The 26,152-nt window shown below is 42.6% G+C and overlaps 1 long non-coding RNA gene across 3 annotated transcripts in view; it reads left to right on the top strand.

The window, feature by feature from the left end:
- Positions 1-2,942: 2,942 nt before the first annotated feature.
- Positions 2,943-26,152, top strand: part of LOC106634069 (uncharacterized) — a 30,150-nt gene continuing 6,940 nt past the window's right edge. The window contains exons 1-3 of one of the 3 annotated variants that reach the window (XR_008622063.2): positions 2,943-3,303; positions 22,734-22,983; positions 24,690-24,897. This is a non-coding gene — a long non-coding RNA (uncharacterized LOC106634069). Of the gene's footprint in view, positions 3,304-8,691; positions 22,984-24,689; positions 24,898-26,152 lie in introns of those variants that run through there. The other 2 variants (XR_010110820.1, XR_010110819.1) reach the window with 2 other exon arrangements.

Below are 26,152 nucleotides of genomic sequence, written 5' to 3'. Positions count from 1 at the left end.
GTGTTCAAGTGATTCTCCTGCCTCAGCCTCCTCAGTAGCTGGGATTACAGGCACGTGCCACCACGCCCGGCTACTTTTTGTATTTTTAGTAGAGATGGGGTTTTGCCATGTTGGCCAGACTGGTCTTGAACTCCTGACCTCAGATGATCTGCCCCTCTTGGCCTCCCAAAGTGCTGGGATTACAAGCATGAGCCACTGCACCCGGCACTGAGCAATTTTTTAAACCAATATATTCTTTGGTGCAGCATCTAATTTAATACTTATTTTAAAACCTAATACTTTAAAAATCTTTTATTTGCCAGTTGATAGAGAATGTCTGTTTTAAACACACGTTTCTAATGTATAAATCTAATGTTAGCAATACAATTCCAAACCCCTTACTTATCAGTGGGTATTTTATTTAGCAGAGACTGTATAAAATGCACTGCTAGCCAAACTGCTTTTGAATTTCTTTTGCCCCAGATCTCTGGTTTTTGGAGGCTTCATTAAATAAAACTAATAATCCTCTATTCACTTTTTAAGAATTGTGGTAAAGTATATTACATAAAGTTTACATTTTAACCATTTTAAGTGTCCACTTTGCTGGCATTAAGTATACTCACATTGTTGGGCAACTGTCACCATCATCCCACTAAAAAATGTTTATCTTCCCAAACTGAACCCAATAAACACTAACTCCCTACTGCTCCCTTCCCAATCTCTGGCAAACACCATTCAATTCTCTGTGTTGGAAACAAATGCTCGACATAGCCAAAAGAAACCCCCTAGAAAATTTCTCAGCAGGGCACCTTTACTTCTGCAGAAGGGTGCTGCTTGTGCCCGTTACAATCGCAAGAGCACAATGAACAAAGGAGGGAAGGAGTTTTTAATTTAATGCAGTTCCTGTTTCTGTGTCGTTCCCCAATTGGCTGGGATTGGACTGCACAATCTAAGCTGATCCCGATTGGCTAAGACTTAAACTTTTCCAAATAGGGTAAATGTGCGATTTGTGGAAACAGAAGAGAAGAAGGGGGGTAGGATTGATGTACAACTTTTATAACTTATGATCAGAAAGTTGAGTCTTTGAAGAGGAACTTAGTTGTTCCAACATGTGTCTGTGTTAACCCCACTACTGTAGGTACCTCATAAAAGTGAAGTCCCAGTATTTGACTTTTTGTGACTAGTTTATTTCATTTAGCATAACATGTTCAAGGTTCATGTTGTAGCACATCTCAGAATTTCCTTTTTTAAGGCTGGATAATCTATTGTATGGCTATACCACATTTTGATTTGCTTTCACCTTTTCAATATTGTGAATAAAGCTGCCATGAACATGGGTGTACAAATAGCTCTTCCAGTACCTGCTTTCAACTTTTTGATTAATATACCCAGAAGTGGAATTGCTGGATCATACGCTGGTATCATTTTTTAGTATTAATGTTTATTTTCCAACTTGGTCTTGAGGTTTCTCTCTTGAGAAAGGCCAAAAGCCAATATAGCCACACTCTTTTTTTTTATTTTTTTATTTTAAGAGTCTTGCTCTGTCATCCAGGCTGGAGTGCAGTGGCACAATCTCAGCTCACTGCAACCTCTGCCTCCTGGGTTCAAGTGATTCTCATGCCTCAGCCTCCCGAGCAGCTGGGATTACAGGCATCTCCCACCATGCCCAGCTAATTTTTATATTTTTTGTAGAGACGGGGTTTCACCATGTTGGCCACACTGGTCTTGAACTCCTGACCTCAGGTGATCCACTCACCTTGGCCTCCCAGAGTGCTGGGATTACAGGCCTGAGCCAACATGTCCGGCCCGAGATAGCCACTCTCTAGGAGAGCTGGTGGAGGATGTTAAGTTCAAGTGTGTTAAGTGAGACACAATGAGAAAGTGAAACCAAAATCAATGAAAGGAAAAAGTTTATTATAGATTCCAGAGAAGTTAGGGGTGCTGAATAATGGCCCACAGGAAGTCCAGAGACAGTATGGTGCTCAACCTGTGGGTAGGTTACTGGAGAGATGAAGAGACAGAGAGGGCCTGTGGGACTGTGCCTTTTAAGGACCATGGGTTTGTCCTTCAGTCTTTCTTCACGTGACTGTCGATTGGCTAGGGAAAAAAATGAAGGGGGGAATTTATTTACATGACTGTGGTGTTGGTCATTAGCTTTTATAGGAGTCAGCAGCTGTGAGATGAGGAACACGTGGGTTATATCAGGAAACAACCGCACAGGGAGAGGAAGTTTGTCAGACCTAAAAGCGTAGCAGCTTTATATTAAACAAATTATGACCTATGGCAATTCTACGTTTATTCCCTATCACTTTTTTATGTTTTTAGGAGACAGGGGTCTGCCCAGGCTGGTCTCTAACTCCTGGGCTCAAGCAATCCTCCCATCTGGGTCTCCCAAAGTGCTGGGATTGCAGACGTGAATAAAACACCCGCCCCAAATCACTTTTAAATCCTACCACGTCTTGGCAGGTGTTTTATTCACACGGATATTTAGAAAATGCCAAAAAGGGTTTGTGTGTGTGTGTATGTGTGTGATATAAAGTTTCTGGTTTAGTTGTCAAAAATATAGGAAGAACTACAGTACACAGGGCTTTAAATTCCAAAGGTTTTCTTTGCTTGTAGACTGATATTTATCATAGCCCCTGGAGGAGGGTGTAAGGCCTCCAGCGACCCAGGATCCAGTTTCAGAGACTTCTTCATTAGGTTAGTGAATGTGGCCAAGTTAAACCGCCCGTCCATGCCTCTGTTTTCCATCCATAAAGAGGGCAACATAAAAACGCTCTTGAACGAGAAGGGGAACCCCTCCCACGGCTCCAGGAGACCCCTGTGCAGATTTCACCTGGGGTCTGCATGGCCTGAAGGGTGGCTCTCCCACTGGCAATCCCGCCTCCAGGGCATCGCCCCGCCCCATTGTCTCCGTGTTGGTATCGCCCCGCCCCTTCTGCCTTTCCCGGGGGACGCTGGGATCTCTCTACTAGCTTTGGAAAGTCGCGGCTGTAGCGCCCTTCTAACGTCACCACGCGGCTCTCGTGGCTCCTGTTTCTCAGCCCATTCCAGGTCACCCCCCCCCCCGCTCCCCCGTTGCCCTCATGCCTGGAAACGGAAGTGCATGCCGTACTCCGCGTGCAGGCCCGCCTCCTTCCACATCAACCAGTCTAAGGTTGCTCCCACCAGACTAGGAGGACTGGAGAGTAGGGTTGGGGTCAAAGGGTAGCCTCCTGCAGGTCGCCTCCTCCTGTGGCTTTCCCGGACGTCGCGCTGGGACTTCCTGCCGACACCGCACTTCTTCCCAGACTCCCACCTGCGCCGCTGGGGGCTTGGGTCCAGGTAAAAGGCGGGTCGGGAGTGCGGGCAGCGAGCTTCGGTGGGGCCTTTTCGTCCGCGGTCTCCCCTTTCCCAAGCCTCTTCATCAGCCTTTGCAGACTTTCTGCAGAAGGAAGAAAATCTCTTGCTGGAGTCGTGGTTGTTTCGTCCCCAGCAGCTTCACCGACCAGGGGATTCCAGCCAGTTTGGGTGAACACTGGGTGAATTTGTTCTTTTGGGAGATGTTCTTTATATTTGGTAAATTATGTACAGGTGGAGAAATTAGAAACTCATTGTTAGGGAGTACGGGCATCTGACACAATTAAATGCATGGGTGAATGAATGCATGTAAATGCAAATTTTACTGTCACGGAAAATCAGCTCGGTATTCAGCTCAGAACCCTGTAAATCTCTAAGCTTCAAAATACAAGCATCTCCAGAGAAAAAAAGAGAACATGCAGGCTTGTTTTTGTATCACAAATGGGAATTGAGTTGACCATAAACAGCAAGAGCCTTTTCCAAGTGGATTTTCCTTACCTTGTTAATTTGGAAATTTTCAAACTGAAGAAAATGTCAAAGTCTGGTACAACAAACCACCATTGCCCTAGATTGACTAAGTAATTAATCTCTTGTCATTTCCTTTTTTTGAGACAGTCTCACTGTATTGCCCAGGCTGGAGTGCAACAGCACGATCTCCGCTCACTGCAACCTCCACCTCCCAGGTTCAAGTGATTCTCTTGCCACAGCCTCCCAAGTAGCTGGGATGACAGGCGCAGACCACCACACCCAGCTAATTTTTGTATTTTTAGTAGAGACGGGGTTTCACCATGTTGGCCAGGCTTAACTCCTGACCTCGTCATCTGCCCTCCTGGGCCTCCCAAAGTGCTGGGATTACAGGCACGAGCCACCGCGCCTTGCACATACGAAGGTTTATAAGCTAAAAGTAAGTTGACGCTGAGGTAGGAGGCGGGACTAGACTCTGGAGTCTAGTGGGCTTGGACACCCCACCAAATTGAAGACTAGCTAAAACAGGTCTGTGCCACATGAATATTTTTTTTTGGTGTCTCCACTATTGAGTTCTCAGGTGGTCAGGGCCTCTGAGGTCTCCCTTTGGGCAATGCTGCTTACCCCCTTCCTTTCCTCCCTTCCACAGTTACCATTTGTTTAGCTCCTCTCTGCCCAGCCCTCTGGAATTTAGGTTCAACATCCAACTGTCCATTTTTAGCTCCTAATCCACTTTTATAACACCCTGCTATTTATATTTACACCTTTCTGGAAGGTGGGAATTTAAAAGGGAAAATTAACTAGACATTTGCTAAACTTAGGCTGAAACCCCCTGTAGCGATCCTTAGTCGACCTGGGGACAACAGCAAGCATCCCAGAGGACTTGGCACTGGAGTGTCTTTTACGCTATTGGAGGAAGTTCAAATTCGTCTTAAGAAGAGACTCATTTTCTGTTGCAGCACTGTTTGGGTTCAATACAGATTAGAAAACTAACAGATTTGGCCTACATATGGTTCTATACATTATAATGATATTTACAATTAGACTTATTTTGTAAAAAGGAAAATGGGAAGACGTCCCTTATGTACAGGCTTTTATGGCTCTTTACAGGCTCATGTTAATTCCAGGGACCAGAATGCCATGCCTAAGGGATCCCCTCCTAGCTGCTCCCTTTAGAAGGCTTACGTTTTCCCCAGGGTCTCTTCAGTCCCCCAATTCTGAGGGGCTTCCTACCAGTTTTTCAATGAAGGAACCCACCCCAAGGTCATCACTCACGCCTCCCCCTTATGCAAACTAGCCCCTATCCCTCCCACTTCCCAAGAGAGTAAGCCCAACCAGTATCACCAGGAGTGGGGCCCCATATCGGCCCCTAAAGTGAAACCTGTGTGCATTGTGGGTGGTAGCTAGTGGAAGTAAGGGAACATGTGCCATTTTCTGTGTCTAATTTGGCTTTATGCAAGGAAAAAATTGGACAGTTTTTAGAGAATCAAGAAAAGTTTATAGAGAAGTTTGTTAAGTTAACCATGTTGTTTCATTTAACTTGTTATGACTCACAAATATTGTCATCTGCTTGCTGTGTTGTGGGGAAAAGAAGTGGAGAAAAAAGGTGTGGTATATACCTATATATATCCTATTGATCTGATTTCTCTGGAAAACCCTCACTAATACAGGATTGGTTTTTGTTGTTGTTGTTGTTTGTTTGGTTTTTTTTTTAAAGAGATGGGGTTTTGCCATGTTGCTCAGGCTGGTCTCGAACTCCTGGACTCAAGTGACCCACCCACCTTGGCTTCTCAAAGTGCTGGGAGTACAGACATGAACCACCATGCTCGACCTTGTTGAGACTTTTTGCATCTGTATTTGTGAGCCATGGTGTTGGCCTGTAGTTCTCTGTTGTTTTAATGTCTTTCGTTTTGGTATTAGGGTGATGCTGGCCTCACAGAATGTTAGAAAGTATTCCCTCTGCTTTTTCTGGAAGAGATTGTAGAAAACTGGCATACTTTCTTACTTTCTTCCTTAAATGTTTGGTAGAATTCACTAGTGAACACATCTGGACTTGGTGCTTTTTGTTTTGGAATGTTATTATTCTTTTTCTTTATAGATACAGATCTATTTAGATTGTCTGTTTCTTCTTGTGTGAGTTTTGGCAGTGATATGGTTTGGCTGTGTCCCCACCCAAATCTCATCTTGAATTCCCACATGTTGTGGGAGGCACCCGGTGGGAGGTAATTGAATCATGGGGCAAGTCTTCCCCATCCTGTTATTGTGATAGTCAACAAGTCTCACTAGTTTTGACTGTCTTAAAAACGGGAATTTTTCTGCACAAGCCCTCTCTTTGCCTGCTAACATCCACGTAAGATGTGACTTGCTCCTCCCTGCCTTCCACCATGATTGTGAGGCCGCCCCAGCCACGTGGAACTGTGAGTCCAATTAAACCTTTTTCTTTTATAAATTGCCCACTTTCAGGTATGTCTTTATAAGCAGCATGAAAATGGACTAATACAGGCATATTGTTTCTTTCACATCACTGATGTATTTCATCTAGGCTTTCAAATTTGTGGATGTAGAATTGTTCATGAAATTGCTTTATTATCCATTTCGTATTTGTTATTTTTATTTTTTATTATACTTTAAGTTTTAGGGTAGATATGCACAACGTGCATGTTAGTTACATATGTATACATGTGCCATGTTGGTATGCTGCACCCATTAACTCGTCATTTAACATTAGGTATATCTCCTAATGCTATTCCTCCCCCTCACCCCACCCCACAACAGGCCCCGGTGTGTGATGTTCCCCTTCCTGTGTCCATGTGTTATCACTGTTCAATTCCCACCTATGAGTGAGAACATGTGGTGTTTGGTTTTTTGTCCTTGGGATAGTTTGCTGAGAATGATGGTTTCCAGCTTCATCCATGTCCCAACAAAGGACATGAACTCATCATTTTTTATGGCTGCATAGTATTCCATGGTATATATGTGCCATATTTTCTTAATCCAGTCTATCATTGATGGACGTTTGGGTTGGTTCCAAGTCTTTGCTATTGTGAATAGTGCCGCAATAAATGTACATGTGCATGTGTCTTTATAGCAGCATGATTTATAATCCTCTGGGTATATACCCAGTAATGGGATTGCTGGGTCAAATGGTATTTCTTGTTCTAGATCCCTGAGGAATCACCACACTGACTTCCACAATGGTTGAACTAGTTTACAGTTCCACCAACAGTGTAAAAGTGTTCCTATTTCTCCACATCCTCTCCAGCACCTGTTGTTTCCTGACTTTTTAATGATTGCCATTCTAACTGGTGTGAGATGGTATCTCATTGTGGTTTTGATTTGCATTTCTCTGATGGCCAATGATGATGAGCATTTTTTCATGTGTCTTTTGGCTGCATAAATGTCTTCTTTTGAGAAGTGTCTATTCATGTCCTTTGCTCACTTTTTGATGGGGTGGTTTTTTTCTTGTAAATTTGTTTGAGTTCATTGTAGATTCTGGATATTAGCCCTTTGTCAGATGAGTAGGTTGCAAACATTTTCTCCCATTCTGTAGGTTGCCTGTTCACTCTGATGGTAGTTTCTTTGGCTGTGCAGAAGCTCTTTAGTTTAATTAGATCCCATTTGTCAATTTTGGCTTTTGTTGCCATTGCTTTTGGTGTTTTAGACATGAAGTCCTTGCCCATGCCTATGTCCTGAATGGTATTGCCTAGGTTTTCTTCTAGGGTTTTTATGGTTTTAGGTCTAAGATTTAAGTCTTTAAGAGATCCAGTTTCAGCTTTCTACATATGGCTAGCCAGTTTTCCCAGCACCATTTATTAAATAGGGAATTCTTTCCCCATTGCTTGTTTTTGTCAGGTTTGTCAAAGATCAGATGGTTGTAGATATGTGGCATAATTTCTGAGGGCTCTGTTCTGTTCCATTGGTCTATATCTGTGTTTTGGTACCAGTACCATGCTGTTTTGGTTACTGTAGCCTTGTAGTATAGTTTGAAGTCAGGTAGTCTGATGCCTCCAGCTTTGTTCTTTTGGCTTAGGATTGACTTGGCAATGTGGGCTCTTTTTTGGTTCCATATGAACTTTAAAGTAGTTTTTTCCAATTCTGTGAAGAAAGTCATTGGTAGCTTGATGGGGATGGCATTGAGTCTATAAATTACCTTGGGCAGTATGGCCATTTTCCCGATATTGATTCTTCCTATCCATGAGCATGGAATGTTCTTCCATTTGTTTGTATCCTCTTTTATTTCATTGAGCAGTGGTTTGTAGTTCTCCTTGAAGAGGTCCTTCACGTCCCTTGTAAGTTGGATTCTTAGGTATTTTATTGTCTTTGAAGCAATTGTTAATGGGAGTTCACTCATGATTTGGCTCTCTGTCTGTTATTGGTGTATAAGAATGCTTGTGATTTTTGCACATTGATTTTGTATCCTGAGACTTTGCTGAAGTTGCCTATCAGCTTAAGGAGATTTTGGGCTGAGACGATGGGGTTTTCTAGATAAACAATCATGTCATCTGCAAACAGGGACAATTTGACTTCCTCTTTTACTAACTGAATACCCTTTATTTCCTTCTCCTGCCTGATTGCCCTGGCCAGAACTTCCAACACTATATTGAATAGGAGTGGTGAGAGAGGGCATCCCTGTTTTGTGCCAGTTTTCAAAGGGAATGCTTCCAGTTTTTGCCCATTCAGTATGATATTGGCTGTGGGTTTGTCATAGATAGCTCTTAGTATTTTGAGATACTCTCATCAATACCTAATTTATTGAGAGTTTTTAGCATGAAGGGTTGTTGAATTTTGTCAAAGGCCTTTTCTGCATCTATTGAGATAATCATATGGTTTTTGTCGTTGGTTCTGTTTATATGCTGGATTACGTTTATTGATTTGCATATGTTGAACCAGCCTTGCATCCCAGGGATGAAGCCCACTTGATCATGGTGGATAAGCTTTTTGATGTGCTGCTGGATTCGGTTTGCCAGTATTTTATTGAGGATTTTTGCATTGATGTTCATCAGGGATATTGGTCCAAAATTCTCTTTTTTTTATTGTGTCTCTGCCAGGCTTTGGTATCAGGATGATGCTGGCCTTATAAAATGAGTTAGGGAGGATTCCCTCTTTTTCTATTGATTGGAATAGTTTCAGAAGGAATGGTACCAGCTCCTCCTTGTACCTCTGGTAGAATTCGGCTGTGAATCCATCTGGTCCTGGACTTTTTTGGTTGGTAAGCTATTAGTTATTGCCTCAATTTCAGAGCGTGTTATTGGTCTGTTCAGGGATTCAACTTCTTCCTGGTTTAGTCTTGGGAGGGTGTATGTGTCAAGGAATTTATCCATTTCTTCTAGGTTTTCTAGTTTATTTGCGTAGAGGTGTTTATTCTCTGATGGTAGTTTGTATTTCTGTGGTATCAGTGGTGATATCCCCTTTATCATTTTTTATTGCATCTATTTGATTCTTCTCTCTTTTCTTCTTTATTAGTCTTGCTAGTGGTCTATCAATTTTGTTGATCTTTTCAAAAAACCAGCTCCTGTATTCATTGATTTTTTGAAGGGTTTTTTGTGTCTCTATTTCCTTCAGTTCTGCTCTGATCTTAGTTATTTCTTGCCTTCTGCTAGCTTTTGAATGTGTTTGCTCTTGCTTTTCTATTTGTTTTAATTGTGATGTTAGGGTGTCAATTTTAGATCTTTCCTGCTTTCTCTTGTGGTCATTTAGTGCTATAAATTTCCCTCTACACACTGCTTTGAATGTGTCCCAGATTCTGGTATGTTGTGTCTTTGTTCTCATGGGTTTCAAAAAACATTTTTATTTCTGCCTTCATTTCGTTATGTACCCAGTAGTCATTCAGGAGCAGGTTGTTCAGTTTCCATGTAGTTGAGCGGTTTTGAGTGAGTTTCTTAATCGTGAGTTGTAGTTTGATTGCACTGTGGTCTGAGAGACAGTTTGTTATAATTTCTGTTCTTTTACATTTGCTGAGGAGAGCTTTACTTCCAACTATGTGGTCAATTTTGGAATAAGTGCGGTGTGGTGCTGAGAAGAATGTATATTCTGTTGATTTGGGGTGAAGAGTTCTGTAGATGTCTATTAGGTCTGCTTGGTACAGAGCCGAGTTCAACTCCTGGATATCCTTGTTAACTTTCTGTCTTGTTGATCTGTCTAATGTTGACAGTGGGGTGTTAAAGTCTCCCATTATTATTGTGTGGGAGTCTAAGTCTCTTTCTAGGTCTCCAAGGACTTGCTTTATGAATCTGGGTGCTCCTGTATTGGGTGCATATATATTTAGGATAGTTAGCTCTTCTTGTTGAATTGATCCCTTTACCATTATGTAATGGCCTTGTCTCTTTTGATCTTTGTTGGTTTAAAGTCTGTTTTATCAGAGACTAGGATTGCAACCCCTGCCTTTCTTTGTTTTCCATTTGCTTGGCAGATCTTCCTCCATCCCTTTATTTTGAGTCTATGTGTGTCTCTGCACGTGAGATGGGTTTCCTGAATACAGCACACTGATGGGTCTTGACTCTATCCAATTTGCCAGTCTGTGTCTTTTAATTGGAGCATTTAGCCCATTTACATTTAAGGTTAATATTGTTATGTGTGAATTTGATCCTGTCATTATGATGTTAGTTGGTTATTTTGCTCGTTAGTTGATGCAGTTTCTTCCTAGCCTCGATGGTCTTTACAATTTGGCATGTTTTTGCAGTGGTTGGTACCGGTTGTTCCTTTCCATGTTTAGTCCTTCCTTCAGGAGCTCTTGTAGGGCAGGCCAGGTGGTGACAAAATCTCTCAGCATTTGCTTGTCTGTATTTTATTTCTCCTTCACTTATGAAGCTTAGTTTGGCTGGATATGAAATTCTGGTTGAAAATTCTTTTCTTTAAGAGTGTTGAATATTGGCCCCCACTGTCTTCTGGCTTGTAGAGTTTCTGCTGAGAGATCAGCTGTTAGTCTGATGGGCTTCCCTTTGTGGGTAACCCGACCTTTCTCTCTGGGTGCCCTTAACATTTTTTCCTTCATTTCAACTTTGGTGAATCTGACAGTTATGTGTCTTGGAGTTGCTCTTCTTGAGGAGTATCTTTGTGGCGTTCTCTGTATTTCCTGAATTTGAATGTTGGCCTGCCTTGCTAGATTGGGGAAGTTCTCCTGGATAATATCCTGCAGAGTGTTTTCCAACTTGGTTCCATTCTCCCTGTCACTTTCAGATACACCAATCAGATGTAGATTTGGTCTTTTCATATAGTCCTATATTTCTTGGAGGCTTTGTTTGTTTCTTTTCATTCTTTTTTCTCTAAACTTCTCTTCTTGTTTCATTTCATTCATTTGATCTTCCATCACTGATACCCTTTCTTCCAGTTGATCGAATCGGCTACTGAGGCTTGTGCATTTGTCATGTAGTTCTTGTGCCTTGGTTTTCAGCTCCATCAGGTCCTTTAAGGACTTCTCTGCATTGGCTATTCTAGTTAGCCATTCTAATTTTTTTTCACGGTTTTTAACTTCTTTGCCATGGGTTCAAACTTCCTCCTTTAGCTTGGAGTTGTTTGATCATCTGAAGCCTTCTTCTGTCAACTCGTCAAAGTCATTTTCTGTCCAGCTTTGTTCCATTGCTGATGAGGAGCTGCGTTCCTTTGGAGGAGCAGAGGCGCTCTGATTTTTAGAGTTTCCAGTTTTTCTGCTCTGTTTTTTCCCCATCTTTGTGGTTTTATCTACCTTTGGTCTTTGATGATGGTGATGTACTGATAGGGTTTTGGTGTGGATGTCCTGTTTGTTAGTTTTCCTTCTAACAGTCAGGACCCTCAGCTGCAGGTCTGTTGGAGTTTGCTGGAGGTCCACTCCAAACCTGTTTGCCTGGGTATCAGCAGCAAAGGCTGCAGAACAGTGGATATTGGTGAACAGCAAATGTTGCTGCCCGATCGTTCCTCTGGAAGTTTTGTCTCAGAGGAGTACCCAGCCATGTGAGGTGTCAGTCTCCCCCTACTGGGGGATGCCTCCCACTTAGGCTACTCAGGGGTCAGGGACCCACTTGAGGAGGCAGTCTGTTCATTCTCAGATCTCCAGCTGCATGCTGAGAGAACCACTGCTCTCTTCAAAGCTGCAGACAGGGACATTTAAGTCTGCAGAGGATTCTGCTGCCTTTTGTTTGGCTGTGCCCTGCCCGCAGAGGTGGAGTCTACAGAGGCAGGCAGGCATCCTTGAGCTGCGGTGGGCTCCACCCAGTTCAAGCTTCCCAGCCACTTTGTTTACCTGCTCAAGCCTCAGCAATGGCGGGCGCCCCTCCCCCAGCCTCACTGCCACTTTGCCGTTTGATCTCAGACTGTTGTGCTAGCAATGAGCGAGGCTCTGTGGGCGTAGGACCCTCCGAGCCAGGCGTGGGATGTAATCTCCTGGTGTGCCGTTTGCTAAGACCATTGGAAAAGTGCAGTATTAGGGTGGGAGTGACCCGATTTTCCAGGTGCTGTCTCTCACCCCTTTCTTTGACTAGGAAAGGGAATTCCCTGACCCCTTGCGCTTCCCAGGTGAGGTGATGCCTCGCCCTGCTTCAGCTCACGCTCGGTGCGCTGCACCCACTTTCTGACACTCCCCAGTGAGATGAACCCGGTACCTAAGTTGGAAATGCAGAAATCACCCGTCTTCTGCATCACTCATGCTGGGAGCTGTAGACTGGAGCTGTTCCTATTTGGACATCTTGGCTCCGCCTCCCATTTCATATTTATGAGATCTGTAGTGATGTCCCTTCTTAATTTCTGCTATTAGTAATTTGTGTCTTCTCTGTTTTTTCTTTGTTAGCCTGATGAGAGGTTTATTTTATTCATCCTTTCAAAGAACCAGCTTTTGGTATTGTTGATTTTACTCTGTTTTCAATTTCACTGACTTTTGCTTGAGGTTTTTTGTTTGAGACAGTGTCTTGCTTTGTTGTCCAGGCAGGAGTGCAGTGGCATGATCATGGCTCACTGCAGCCTCAAACTCCTGGACTCAAGGGATGCTTCCACCTCAGTCACCGAAACAGAGGGGAGTACAGGCATGTGCCAGCATGCCTGGCTTTTAAAATTTTTGTAGAGATGGAGTCTAGCTGTGTTGCCCAGGCTGGTCTCAAAACTCCTGGCCCTCAAGTGATCCTCCCACATTGGCCTCCAAAAGTGCTGAGATTACAGGCATAAGCCACCATGTCTGGCCTTGAATTTTTATTATTTCTTTTCTTCTGCTTACTTTGGATTTAATTTGCTTTTTTTTTTTTTTTAGTTTCCTAAGGTGGAAGCTTAGATGATTGGCACAGATCTTTTTTCTTTTCTAACCATTCAGTGTCATAAATTTCCCCTGAAGAACTGCTTTTGTTGCACCCCACAAATCTTGTTAAGTTGTATCTGTTGTCAGTGCAAATTTTTTAAACTTTTTTTGAGATTTGTTTGACCTATTTATTTAGAAGTGTGCTGTTTGATCTTCAAGTATTTTGAGATTTTTTTAGCTGTCTCTGATTAGTTTCCAGTTTAATTCTGTTGTGATCTGAGAGCATACATTGTATGATTTCAGTTCTTTCATATTTGTTAAGAGGTGTTTCATGACCCGCAGTGTGGCCTGTCTTGATGAATATTCTATGTGAGCTTGAGAAGAATGTATAATCTGCTGGTTTTGGATGAAGTAATCTATATATGTTAATTATATCCAGTTGATTGATAATGCTGTTGAGTTTTACTACATTCTTACTGATTTTCTCCCTGCTGGATCTGTCCATTTGTGATAGAGGGGTATTTATTTTTAATTAATTTATTTTTTCATTTATTTATTTTTTTTTTGAGATGGAGTCTTGCACTGTCACCTGGGCTGGAGTGCCATGGCGTGATCTCAGTTCACTGCACCCTTTGCCTCCTGGGTTCAAGCGATTCTCCTGCCTCGGCCTCCCAAGTAGCTGGGACTATAGGTGTGCACCACCACACTTGGCTAATTTTTACATATTTAGTAGAGACAGGGTTTCACCATATTGACCAGGCTGGTGTCGAACTCCTGACCTCGTGATCTAACCGCCTCGGCCTCCCAAAGTGTGCCACTGTGCCTGGCGATAAAGGGGTATTTAAATCTCCAGCTATAATAGTGGTTTTATCTATTTCTCCATGCAGTTCTACTAGCTTTTACCTCATTTTGATGCTCTGTCATGTGTACACACATTAAGGATTGTTATGACTTCTTGGAATATTGGTCTCTTTAAGTTATGCCCCTCTTTATCCTGGATAACTTTCCTTGATATGACGTGTGCTCTGGTCCAGGCACAGGGTCTCACATCTGTAACGCAGAACTTTGGGAGGCTGAGGTGGAGGATCGCTTGAGGCTAGGAGTTTGACACTAGCCTGGGCAATGTAGCAAGACCCCATCTCTGTAATTTAAAAAAGTTGAAGTCTGCTCTGTCTGAAATTAATATAGCTACTCCTGCTTTCTTTTGATTGTCATTAGCATGGTATATCTTTCTTCATTCATCTTTTAATCTATATGTGTCTGTTTAATTAAAGTGGGTTTCTTGTAGACAATGAATAGCATTCCTTATAGCCCTCGTCATCTAACCTATTGACCACTGGCATATTACACACCTACACCCCATCACCAATCCTCAACCCCCATCACTGACCTTAACTAATGCACTTTCCATCCCTGGTAAATATTCTATGGGCGCCACAGTACTTACCTCTAAATTCCCAATGAGCAATCCCACAGACCTTCCATCAATGACTCCACAGTTCCCCAGTATGACTGACCATCTGAATCTCCACCAAGCCCCCTTGGGATCACATCGCTGACCCCCACATAGCCACACCATTGATTTCAGACTGCACATCCCTGACCCCGCTTCATATATATCACCGACCCCACAGAGCTGCAACATAGCACCAGAGATTCCTCCATTGATCTCTGTATAATCCCTATTACTGCTCCTAAGGAATCTCTATCACTAACCCCACAGTGTACATGTTACTGACCCCAGAGACTCCTAATCACTGTCCCTACAGACCTTCATCACTAACCTCACAAATCCTCACTGTATTGATGTGTTTTCATGCTGCTAATAAAGACATACCTGAGACTGGGTAATACACAAAGGAAAGAGGTTTAATTGACTCATAGTTCCACATGGCTGAGGAGGCCTTACAATCATGGCAGAAGGCGACTGAGGAGCAATGTCCTGGCAGCAGGCAAGAGATCTTGTGGAGGGGGACTTCCCTTTATAAGTCCATCATATCTTGAGAGACTTACTCACTACTGCAAGAACAGTATGGGGGAAACCGCCTGCAATTCAGTTATCTCCACCTGGCCCCACCCTTGACATGTGGGGATTATTACCATTCAAGGTGAGATTTGGGTGGGGACACAGCCAAACCATATCACTCACTAACCCCACTGACCCCTGTGGTCTCACAGTAGAGATGAATAGACCTCATCACTGATCATAAAGACCCACAACACAAACCACCAAAGACTCCCCATTATTTCTTTTCTTTTTGTTTTTAGACAGAGTCTTGCTCTGTCACCCAGGCTGGAGTGCAGTGGTGCGTGATCTCGGCTCACTGCAACCTCTGCTTCCTGGGTTCAAGTGATTCTCTTGCCTCAGCCTCCTGAGCAGCTGGGATTACAGGCACACACCAGCACACCCGGCTAATTTTTGTATTTTTGTAGAGACAGGGTTTCACCATGTTGGCCAGGCTGGTCTCGAACTCCTGACCTCAAGTAATCCTCCCTCCTCAGCCTCCCAAAGTGCTAGGAGTACAGGTGTGAGCCACAGCGCCTGGCCACTCCCCATTATTTCTAATAGTGGTGTAAGTTGTTATCTCTTGGTTAAGATAGTGTCTGGCAAGTTTCTCCACTGTGCGTTAATTTTTTAAATTATTTTTTGTTTTTCTTTAGACTGAAAAGTTGCAAAACTGCATTAATTAAAAGTAGGTTATACTTAAATGCTTTGAGGGGGCAATGTGTTAAGACTATGTAAATATCTTTTTCCTCTTAGAAACTCATCCACCAGTAATGATTCTTGTCTGGATTAATTATTATTATAATAGTTGCCAATTTTTTTTTTTTTTGAGACAGAGTTTCACTCTTGTTGCCCAGGCTGGAGTGCAATGGCGTGATCTCGGCTCACTGCAACCTCCCCGGCTCCTGGGTTCAAGCGATTCTTCTGCCTCAGCTGGGATTACAGGCATGAGCCATTATGCCTGGCTAATTTTTTATTTTTTAGTAGAGATGGGGTTTCTCCATGTTGGTCAGGCTGGTCTCCAACTCCCGACCTCAGGTGACCTGCCCACCTCAGCCTCCTGAAGTGTTAGGATTACAGACGTGAGCCACCACACCCGGCAATTTTTTTTTTCTTTCCAACTGTCTGTGCCTTCCAGATTTCCCGTTTGTCATACTGCTCTAGGTTAGAGATTTTTTTCCTCCCTATTTCTTTCTTCATTTATTTGTATCATTGTGAATTCATGGGTTCCCATGTACTCATTACTTATTTTGCTCTAGTTGTCCCAGCTTTGGCCAGTGGAAGGCCCCTTGGCTGCCTCCTGTATCCCCTTGACATGACCCATCATTCCATGAGAACTTTCCAATCTTAAGATGTTCTAGGCTCATCTCATATTTTTCCTTCTCCAGCCCTGGAGTCAGCCTTTTCTCCAAAGAGCTCTAGTTCCTTTAAGAGGATAATGGTATTTAGAAACCAATTCTGGGCACTAAGTATTATCATTGCTACCTTGGATTCATTGCTTTCAGGGCCTCTCAGCAAACAGGAGTAGAGAATAAGTGTTTTTCTACCTAAACACATTTGTGGATATAAGTATACACATTTGAGTCCTATATTATATGTTAACAGGACTTTACACTAATATTTTCAACTAATCAGGACAGGTATTATTCTCACCTTCCCCTTTCCTGTTTGTAACTCTCTTCTCAGTGAGAAGGCTAGCTTCCATTATCCTCATTGGCTTTTAAATCCTCACTTGCATCTGTGTTACCCAAAAGCTTGGCTGTGGACATGCTGGCCCCTGCAGTCCCCCACACCTCAGGGGTACCTTCCAAAAGGACACTCTGCTGAAAAGGAAGAGAAAGGGGGAAGGAGGAAAGGCCAAAGATTGGTTTTGTTGTGAAACCTTTCCTCATTCATTGTAGAAACATTGGTAAAATACCTGAGAGCAAAGAGGATATTAAATTGGATACATTTCAATCTCCAGAAAACTTTTCTTCTTAAAAAAGTTTTTTTTTTATATACAAATGGAGTATTACTACGTTACTGAGGCTGGTCTCGAACTCCTGGGCTCAAGCAATCCTCTTGCCTTGGCCTTTTAAAGTGCTGGGACTGCAGGTGTGAGCCAGCATGCCTGGCCTCCGGAAAACTTTTCAGATGAAATAACTAAATTTAAAGCAATGGATCTAATTGTTAACATAATGTATAATGGCCAAAAAGTCTGAAACTTCAGGGTAGTAGTGTATTCATTATACTTTTTTTAGATTAACAGTTGGACCCCCTGATGCTAATTTGGAGGTGCTTCACCTATAAAGATAGGTCATGGTTGAAAAAAAACCAAATTGAACATATACTTTGAAAATGTATGTGTGTGTGTATGTATATATATATTTACTTTTTAGACAGAGTCTGTTTCCCAGACTGGAGTGCAGTAGTGCAACTTGGCTCACTTCAACCTCCGCCTCCTGGGTTCAAGCGATTCTCATGCCTCAGCATCCTGAGTAGCTGGGACTACAGGTGCACACCACCATGCCCAGCTAATTTTTGTATTTTTGGTAGAGACGGGATTTCATCATGTTGGCCAGGCAGGCCTCGAACTCTTGACCTCAAGTGATCCGCCTGCCTCAGCCTCCCAAAATGTTGGGATTACAGACGTGAGCCACTGCGCCCTGCCAGAAAAAGTAATTAACATATATTTATAGAAACTATAGTTCCTGACTTTTCATACACTTTTTTTTTTTTTTTTTTTAAGAGAGTCTTACTCTCATTCAGGCTGGAGTGCAGTGGCATGATCAGGCTCAGTATAGCCTTGAACTCCTGGGCTCAAGCCATCCTCCCACCTCAGCCTCTCGAATAACTGGGACTACAGGCACACACCACCATGCTGGCCAATGTTTAAATTTTTGTAGAGACAGGGTCTCCCTATGTTGCCTAGGCCAGTCTTGAACCCCTGGGCTCCAGTCATCCTCCTGCCTCGGCCTCCCAAAGTGCTGGGATTATGGGTGTGAGGCACTGTACCTGACCAATCTGTTTGTGAGATAGCTTTGTGGTTTTCTTTTTCTGCCATATTATCTGGTACATAGCATGGTTATGCCAGCCTCATAAGGGTAGTTGGGGGAAGATTTCCTCTTGTATTTCCTAGTATTTTTTGGTAAGGGCAGATCAGGTTTAGGTTTATTTATTCATATGACCTAAATGTGTGGTTCATGAATTAAATAACAAATACTCTTGTAACCACGACCCCGTTCAAGATGTAGAACTTTGCCTCAACTACCGTGTCCCAGTCACAACTGCCTCTTTCTTCCCTCAAAGTAACCACTCTCATGACTTTTATAGTAATCATTTATTACCTTTCACCCAAATGTGGAACCCCAAACATTATTTAATCTTTGCTCATTTTTGGATGTCATTTTTTAGTCTTTCCCGTTTTTTTTTTTTTTTTTTTGAAGCACCTGGATTAAGATCTAGAGTTATGTGTAGTGTGGATTTTGCTAATTGCATTCTCATAGGGTTGTCAGCGTATTTCTTTTTATATCATAGTTGGATCTAGAGATAAGATTCAGTTTCATTTTTGGGGAGGTGGTGGCACATGTGATCTTTGATCAGAAGGTACATAATGTCCAATGGTGTCTCTTTTGTGAGTGTTAGTAGTCATTGGTGCTCAGTGTCTAGACCCAATTTTTTTTTTTTTTTTTTTTTTTTTTTTTTTTTTTTTTTTGAGGCAGAGTCTTGATCTGTCACCCAGGCTGGAGTGCAGTGGCACGATCTTGGCTCACCGTAACCTCCACCTCCTGGGTTCAAGTGGTTCTCCTGCCTCAGCCTCCTGAGTAGCTGGGGTTACAGGTGTGTGCCACTGTGCCCGGCTAATTTTTGTATTTTTTTTTTTTTTTTTAGTAGAGACGGTGTTTTGCCATGTTGGCTAGGCTGGTCTTGAATTCCTGGCCTCAGGTGATCCACCTGCCTTGGCCTCCCAAAGTGCTGGGATTACAGGCATGAGCCACTGCGCCTGGCTGAGGTTTTTTTTTTGAGACATGGTTTCATTCTGTTACCCAGGCTGTAGTGGAGGGACACCATCATACCTCACTGCAGCCTTGACTTCTGGGTTCAAGCAATACTTTAACCTCAGCCTCCTGAGTAGCTGGGGCCACAGGGCATGTACCACCATGCCCAGCAAATCTTTTCATTTTTTGTAGAGATAAGGCTTTGCTTTGTTGCCCAGGCTGGTCTCAAACTCCTGGGTTGAAGTGATCCCCTCATCTCAGCCTCCCAATGTGTTGGGATTACAGGTGTGAGCCACCATGCCTGGCCTAGATCCATTAATTTTTAATAAACTGCTGAATTTCTTAGCTGGAATATGTTCCAGTTACCATTGGGTTAACTGGTGGGAGAGTTCATGGAATTCTGGAAAATTGGTACCAAGAAGTAGGGTGTTACTGACAACGAGAAATACCTGAACATGTGGAAGCAGCTTTGAAACTGGGTATAATGGGGCAGAAGGTAGAATAATTTGGAGGAGCAGACTAGAAAAAGCCTAGATTCTGATGAAGGCTTAGAAAACAAAGCTAGGTAAAGATTTGGAACGCCTTAGAGATTTGTTAAGTGGCTGTGTCTAGAATTTTGATAGAAATATGGACAGTAAAGGCCATTCTGATGTGGTTTCAGCTGGAATTGAGAAAGAAGGCATTGGAAACTGCAGTAAAGGCTGTCCTTGTTATAAACTGGCAAAAAACTTGGCTGAACTCGATCCATGCCTGAGGGCTTTGTGGAAGGCCTAATTTGAGAGTGATGAACTAGGGTATGTGGCAGTAGAAATTTCTAAGCAACACATAGGAGTTGCATGGTTACTTTTGGCTATTTGTGCCAAGATTCAGAAGCAAAAGAACAACTTAAAAGACAGAATTTATGTTAAAAGGGAAGCACCATGGAAAAATCTGGGTAACTCTCAGCCTGGCCACATAGAGTGAAAAAGTGTGTTCAGGTGGGGAAACTAAGGTCGTACCCTAGTGATCCTTTGCTGAAGAGATTAGCACAGAAGGGAGCCGGGTGCTTTTACTCAAAACAATGGAAGAAAGACCCTGAAGGCATTTTGGAGATTTTCAAGGTTGCCCCTCACATTACAGGCCTAGAGGCCTACGAGGGCACAGTGGCTTCAGGGGACAGACCAGTCATTCTCCATAGTTTGCTGCTGAGTTGCCTTGGAACTCTGCTCCCTGCACCTCTGCACAGTGCTCTGTGGCTGCCCAGCTATGGCTTAAGTGACCCAGGTGCAGCTCATGCCCTTCAGAAGGTACAGGTCATAAACTTTGGTGGCATCCATGTGCAGCTAATTCTGCAGACTTGCAGAATGGAGGTTTGGCAGCTTCCACCCAGATTCCAAAGGATGTCATCAAAAGCCTGGAGGCCCAAGCATAGACGTGTTGTAAGGATAGAGCAACTGCGGGGAGTCCCGACCAGAGCCATGGTCACATGCAGAAATGTGACGTTGGGGCTGCTACAGAATCCCCACCAGGGCAATACCTAGTGGAGCTGTGGGAGTAAGAATGCCATCAGGACCCCAAAACTGCGGAGTAACCAGCAGCATGCAACGCCCACCTAGGAAGTCTTCAGGCACAAGACCTCAAACTGTATAAGCCACCATTTGGGATGCACCCAGCAAAACCAGAGGGGCTGGGCTGCCTGAGGCCTTGGGGGGTCAAACTGTGACCTCAGTTTTTCCAGGAGGCAGCACGTGGAGTCAAAAGAGATGATTCTCCGGCTTGCAGATTTATGGTCTGCCCTGCTGGGCTTCAGACTTGACTGGGGCCTGTTACTTCTTTTTGCTCATTCTCCCCTTTTGGAATGTGAATGTCTGTCTTATGCCTGTACCACTACTGTCTCTCGAGAGTAGGTAACTTGTTTTGATTTCACAGGCTCACAGATGATACTCTGGACTTTGAACTTTTGAGTTGGTGATGGAATAACTTGAGACATTTAGGCTATAGAGAAGGAATGAATGTACTCATATGTGAGAGGAGCAAGAGTTTTTGAGGGCCGGGGTGGAATGCTATAGTTTGAATATTTGTCCCCTCCAAAAACTCATGTTGAAATTTAATCTCCCATGTGGCAGTATTCAGAAGTGGGGCCTTTAAGAGACGACTGGTCTTGAGGGCTCTGCCCTCTTGAATGGATTAATTCATTAATAGATTGAGGGATTAATGGGTTAATAGATTAATAGGTTATGTGAGTGGGACTGGTGGCTTGTTTTGTTTTGTTTTGTTATAAAAGAGTAAGGGTCTTGTGCTTGGTCACCCAGGCTGGAGTGCAGTGGCACAATCATGGCTCACTGTAGCCTCAACCTCCTGGCCTCAAGCAGTCCTCTCACCTCAGCCTCCGAAGTAGCTAGGACTACAAGTGCACACCACCACGCCCAGCTTATTTTTAAAAACATTTTTTTGTAGAGACAGTCTTGCTTTGTTTCCCAAACTGCTCTCAAACCTTTGAGGCCTTAAGGAGTATTCCTACTTTGGCCTCCCAAAGTGCTGGTATTACAGGCATGAGCTCCTGTACCCTGCAGGACTTGTGGCTTTAGAAAAAGATGAGGAGATCCAGGTGCAGTGCCTCACACTTAATAATCTCAGTGCTTTGGAAGCCCAAGACAGGATCACTGGAGCCCTAGGTGAGATCACTTCAGTCCAGGAGTTTGAGACCAGCCTGTGCAACTCAGTGAGACCCCATCTTTACAAAAAATACAAAAATTTGCCATGTGTGGTGGCATGTGTCTGTAGTCCCAGCTATTCGGCAGGCTGAGGCAGGAGGATTGCTTGAACCTGGGAGGTTGAGGCTGAAGGGAGCCACAATTGTGCCACTGCACTCCAGCCTGGGTGGCAGAATGAAACCCTGTCTGGGGGTAATAAAAAAGAACAAAGCTGGAGGCATCACTCTATCTGACTTCAAACTATACTACAAGGCTGCAGTAAGCAAAACAGCATGGTACTGGTGTAAAAGCAGACATACAGACCCTGGAACTTATTACTGAGTTCACACTAAGTTATTGTTGCTTTAATCAATCAATAGTCTTTAAATTAAAAAAAATAGTATTTTATATTTGTCCACCTGTTTGCCCTTCCATACTCTTTAATTTCATCCCATCAATCTGCATGCACCTCAGCCTGGGATTATTTCTCTTCAGTATGAAACACTTCCTGTAGTATTTCCCATAGCACAAGTTTGACAATTTATTTTGTCAGCTTTTGTCTCAAAATGGAATTTTGTATTTTTGAAGATTTTTTTTTTGCAAAGCATATAATTAGGTTTTTCTCTTTCAGCACTTTAAAGATACAATTACATTTTTCTTCTCCCTGTTATGTCACTGAGAAGTCAGCCACATTTTTTAAAATCCTGAACGTACTATCTTTCTCTTTTTTAAGATTTTTTTTTTTTTTTTTAACAGATTGATGGTGAACTGTGTGTGGTTTTCTTTGCATTTATCCTGCTTAGGTTTGCTGAGCTTGACTCTGCTGGTTTGATGTTTTTAATCAGTTTTAGAAAACACTCATTGTTTTCCCGTGTCCATAAGTTAGGCACATTTCTGTTAACCTATCTTTGAGTTCACTGATTGCCCTCTCCCCCACCTTTATTTGCTGTGTTTAGTTTGCTTTTAGGCCCACTTACAGAATTTTTTTTTAATTTCAGAAATTATAATTTTTACCTCTAGATTGTCTGTTTCTACTTTAGAGATTCCACTTAGATACTGCAATTTTATGTACTTTCTTTTTTTTTTTTTTTTTGAAACAGTCTTGCTCTGCCACCCAACCCTGGAGTGCAATGGCGCAATCTTGGCTCACTGCGACCTCTGCTTCCCAAGTTGAAGTGATTCTCCTACCTCAGCCTCCCGAGTAGCTGGGATTACAGGCATGTGCCACCACACCTGGCTGATCTTTCTTTTTTTAGTAGAGATGGGGTTTCACCATGTTGTCCAGGCTGGTCTCGAACTCCTGACTTCGTGATCCACCCACCTTGGCCTCCCAAAGTGCTGGGATTACAGGTATGAGCCACCACGCCTGGCCTGCAATTCTATATATATTTTCATCCATTTGAAATTTTTTGTTTTAACGTATCATAAGTTATAGGGGCAATTCTGAAACTACCCCTATAAACTTTATATTATCAGGAAAGAAGAGAGAGGGATAAATGAAAAACCAAGCTTATAGCACATTCAACATTAATGAAGTTTAATCTCTGACCTACTTCTTCATAGTTCACTGGTGCCTATTGTCCTAGAATCATGTAGACCCTGTGTATTAGTCTGTTCTCATGCTGCTAATAAGGACATACTACCTGAGACTAGGTAACTAATAAAGGAAAGAAGTTTAATGAACTCACAGACCCTCATGGCTGGAGAGGCCTCACAATCATGGCCCAAGACGAAGAGCAAAGGGATATCTTACATGGTGACAAGCAAGACAGTGTGTGCAGGGGAACTGCCCTTTTATAAAATCATACGTTCGTGAGACTTATTCACTACCATGAGAATAGCACAGAAAAACCCACCCCCGTGATTCAGTTACCTCCCACTGGGTCCTTCCCATGACAGGTGGGGATTATTACAATTCAAGGTGAGATTTGGGTAGGAACACAGGCAAACCATATCACCCTGTTACAAGATTAACTACTCTATTGATAACTTGACCATTATAAAACATTAAGTTTTTCCTTTGAGATACTCTTTCACACTTTTTACATGCTGATATACCTACCATTTCAGGTGGTCTGAAGGACCCCATTGACTCAGCTGGTCTGAGGGGCACCACGAGCTGACTTACCAAAGAATCTAGTTTCCACATCCTGATGACTTTATCCTGCTTGCTCTGACCATCAACAACCCTAATTCTCCAGTCCTTCACCCTCCCTGATCCCCTTTAAAACTCCAGCCTGGAACTTCTTGGGGATATAGATGTCTCCTCCTATCTCCTTACTTGGCGCCCTGTGGTAATTAAACTCTCTGCTTAATCCGTGTCTGTGTAATTGGTCTGCTACTACACAGCAGACATACGAACCTGTTGGTTCTATAACAATTCTAAAGTCCTTGTCTGCTAATTCCAACTTCTCATATCATCTATGGGTCTATTTTTGTTGGACCTTTTTCTCCTGATGATTGGTAACATTGACCTGCTGCTCTGCACATCATGTGATGTTTTACGTTGTATGTGGATATTATGCTTAAAAGAACAGCAGAAATTGAAAAATATTTTCATCTGGAAGTCACTCCATTTCCTCTGCCAAGCAGTTTAGGTGAGAATCTCCTCAACTTTGATGCAATCAGAGGTTGGGATGTAAAAATTAGTTTTGGTTCACTTCGGGTTTCAAACATCTTGAGTAAGATCTTTCCTATGACTATTTCAGACCACTCCCTCTAACAGGACTGTGGAATCTAAGCACTCCAATAGGGATATCCATTTTTTCCTGGTTAATGCCCAGCACCAGCTGTTGCTACACACTCAGCAAATCATCATAGGGATACGCAGCACTGGTAAAGAGAGTCTATTTTATATTATAGTGTCACACTAGCCTTGTGACCATTAATGCCCCCTGGTCTCTCCATATTCCGTAAAGTTCCTCTGCCTGTGGCAGGCCTGGCTCTCCGAGACCAGGAAAATGCCTTCAGGGAAGAAACCAGCCACTGATTTCTGCTCTTCTAGGAGGAGCTCATCCTCTGGCATTTAATTCTTTCACTCCTTTTTTTGTCCACAGATTTCCAGGGTCTTTGAAGATGTTAGTTCACTGTTTATTCATGTGGGTTCCTGTAAATGTCTGCAGCCAATCTGGAAGTGGAGCTGTATTTGGAACTTTTGGAATCTAAATCAGTTTGGGAGAAGTGAGTCTTTTCAGAATTTGACCTTTCAATGAATGTCTCAAATTTGTTTACGTCATCTTTAATGACTGTCTTCAAAACAATTTGGTAAGTTTACAATTTATTCTTCCACAATTTTGGTAAGTTTAAAATGTATTCTTCCATATGTTATACCATTGTTGCTCTTATAAATGGTATTGACTTTTAAATTTTATTATTTCTATTCCTGAGTATAAGTTGCAAGTTTATCTTTATTAAGATAGTAAACATTTTCATTAATTTAAATATAGATCCTTTGAAATTTTCCATTTAGGTAATCATATTATAAATAATGACAGATTTACTTCTACCTTTCTGGTCCTTAGGTTTTTAAATATCTTTTCCTAGCCTGCCTCACTTAAGATTCCAGTAAAATACTAAGTAGTGGATACCATTGTCATCTTCCTGATTTTAAACTCATTTTCTATTTTCCACCATTCATTTATTGTTTATTTTTGCATTTTTTTATACAATGTTTATCATATTTTGAAAGATTTTTCTCAGTAATACCTCTTTATGGCTTTTTCTATATCTACTGAGATTATCCTATTTTTTCAATAATGCATTAAATGCTTTGAACACTGCCTCATTCTAGGTGCCTAGTAATTATTAGTATGAGTGAATGAGTAATAAGCCTATTTTAAAAGTGAATTGTATTTATTGATTTTTCTAATGTAAAACCAACTTTGCATTTCTGGATAAATTTAAATGCGATATGATGGTTTCTTTTTAAAAAATACCCAGTTCCGGCCAGGCATGGTGGCTCACACCTGTAATCCCAGCACTCTGGGAGGCTGAGGTGGGCAGATCACGAGGTCAAGAGATCCAGACCATCCTGGCCAACATGGTGAAACCCCATCTCTAACTAGCTGGGTGTGGTGGCCCTTGCCTGTAGTCCCAGCTACTCCAGAGGCTGAGGCAGGAGAATCACTTGAAACCCAGGAGGCGAAGGTTTGCAATGAGCTGAGATCGCGCCACTGCACTCCAGCCTGGCAACAGAGCGAGACTCCATCTCAAAAAAAAAACAAAAAAAAAAACCAGTTTCCTTCTATTTCATAAATTATTTTTGAAGGTTTTCAGGCTTCATTCTGTCCTTGTCTGAGTTTGTTATCCTGCCCTCATATACTGCCAGAATGTTTTCGTTTTTTGTTTTTTAAATGGAGTTTCGCTCTTGTTGCCCAGGCTGGAGTGCAACGGTCCAATCTCGGCTCACTGCAACCTCTGCCTCCTGGGTTCAAGCGATTCTCCTGCCTCAGCCTCCCAAGTAGCTGGGGTTACAGGCATGTGCCACCATGCCCAGCTAATTTTGTATTTTTGGTAGAGA

Source organism: Pan paniscus, chromosome 20, assembly GCF_029289425.2.
Source record: "Pan paniscus chromosome 20, NHGRI_mPanPan1-v2.0_pri, whole genome shotgun sequence".
NCBI classification, from domain to species: domain Eukaryota; kingdom Metazoa; phylum Chordata; class Mammalia; order Primates; family Hominidae; genus Pan; species Pan paniscus.
Note: the sequence above shows the minus strand (reverse complement) of the source record. Positions and strands in the feature narration are given on the sequence as shown.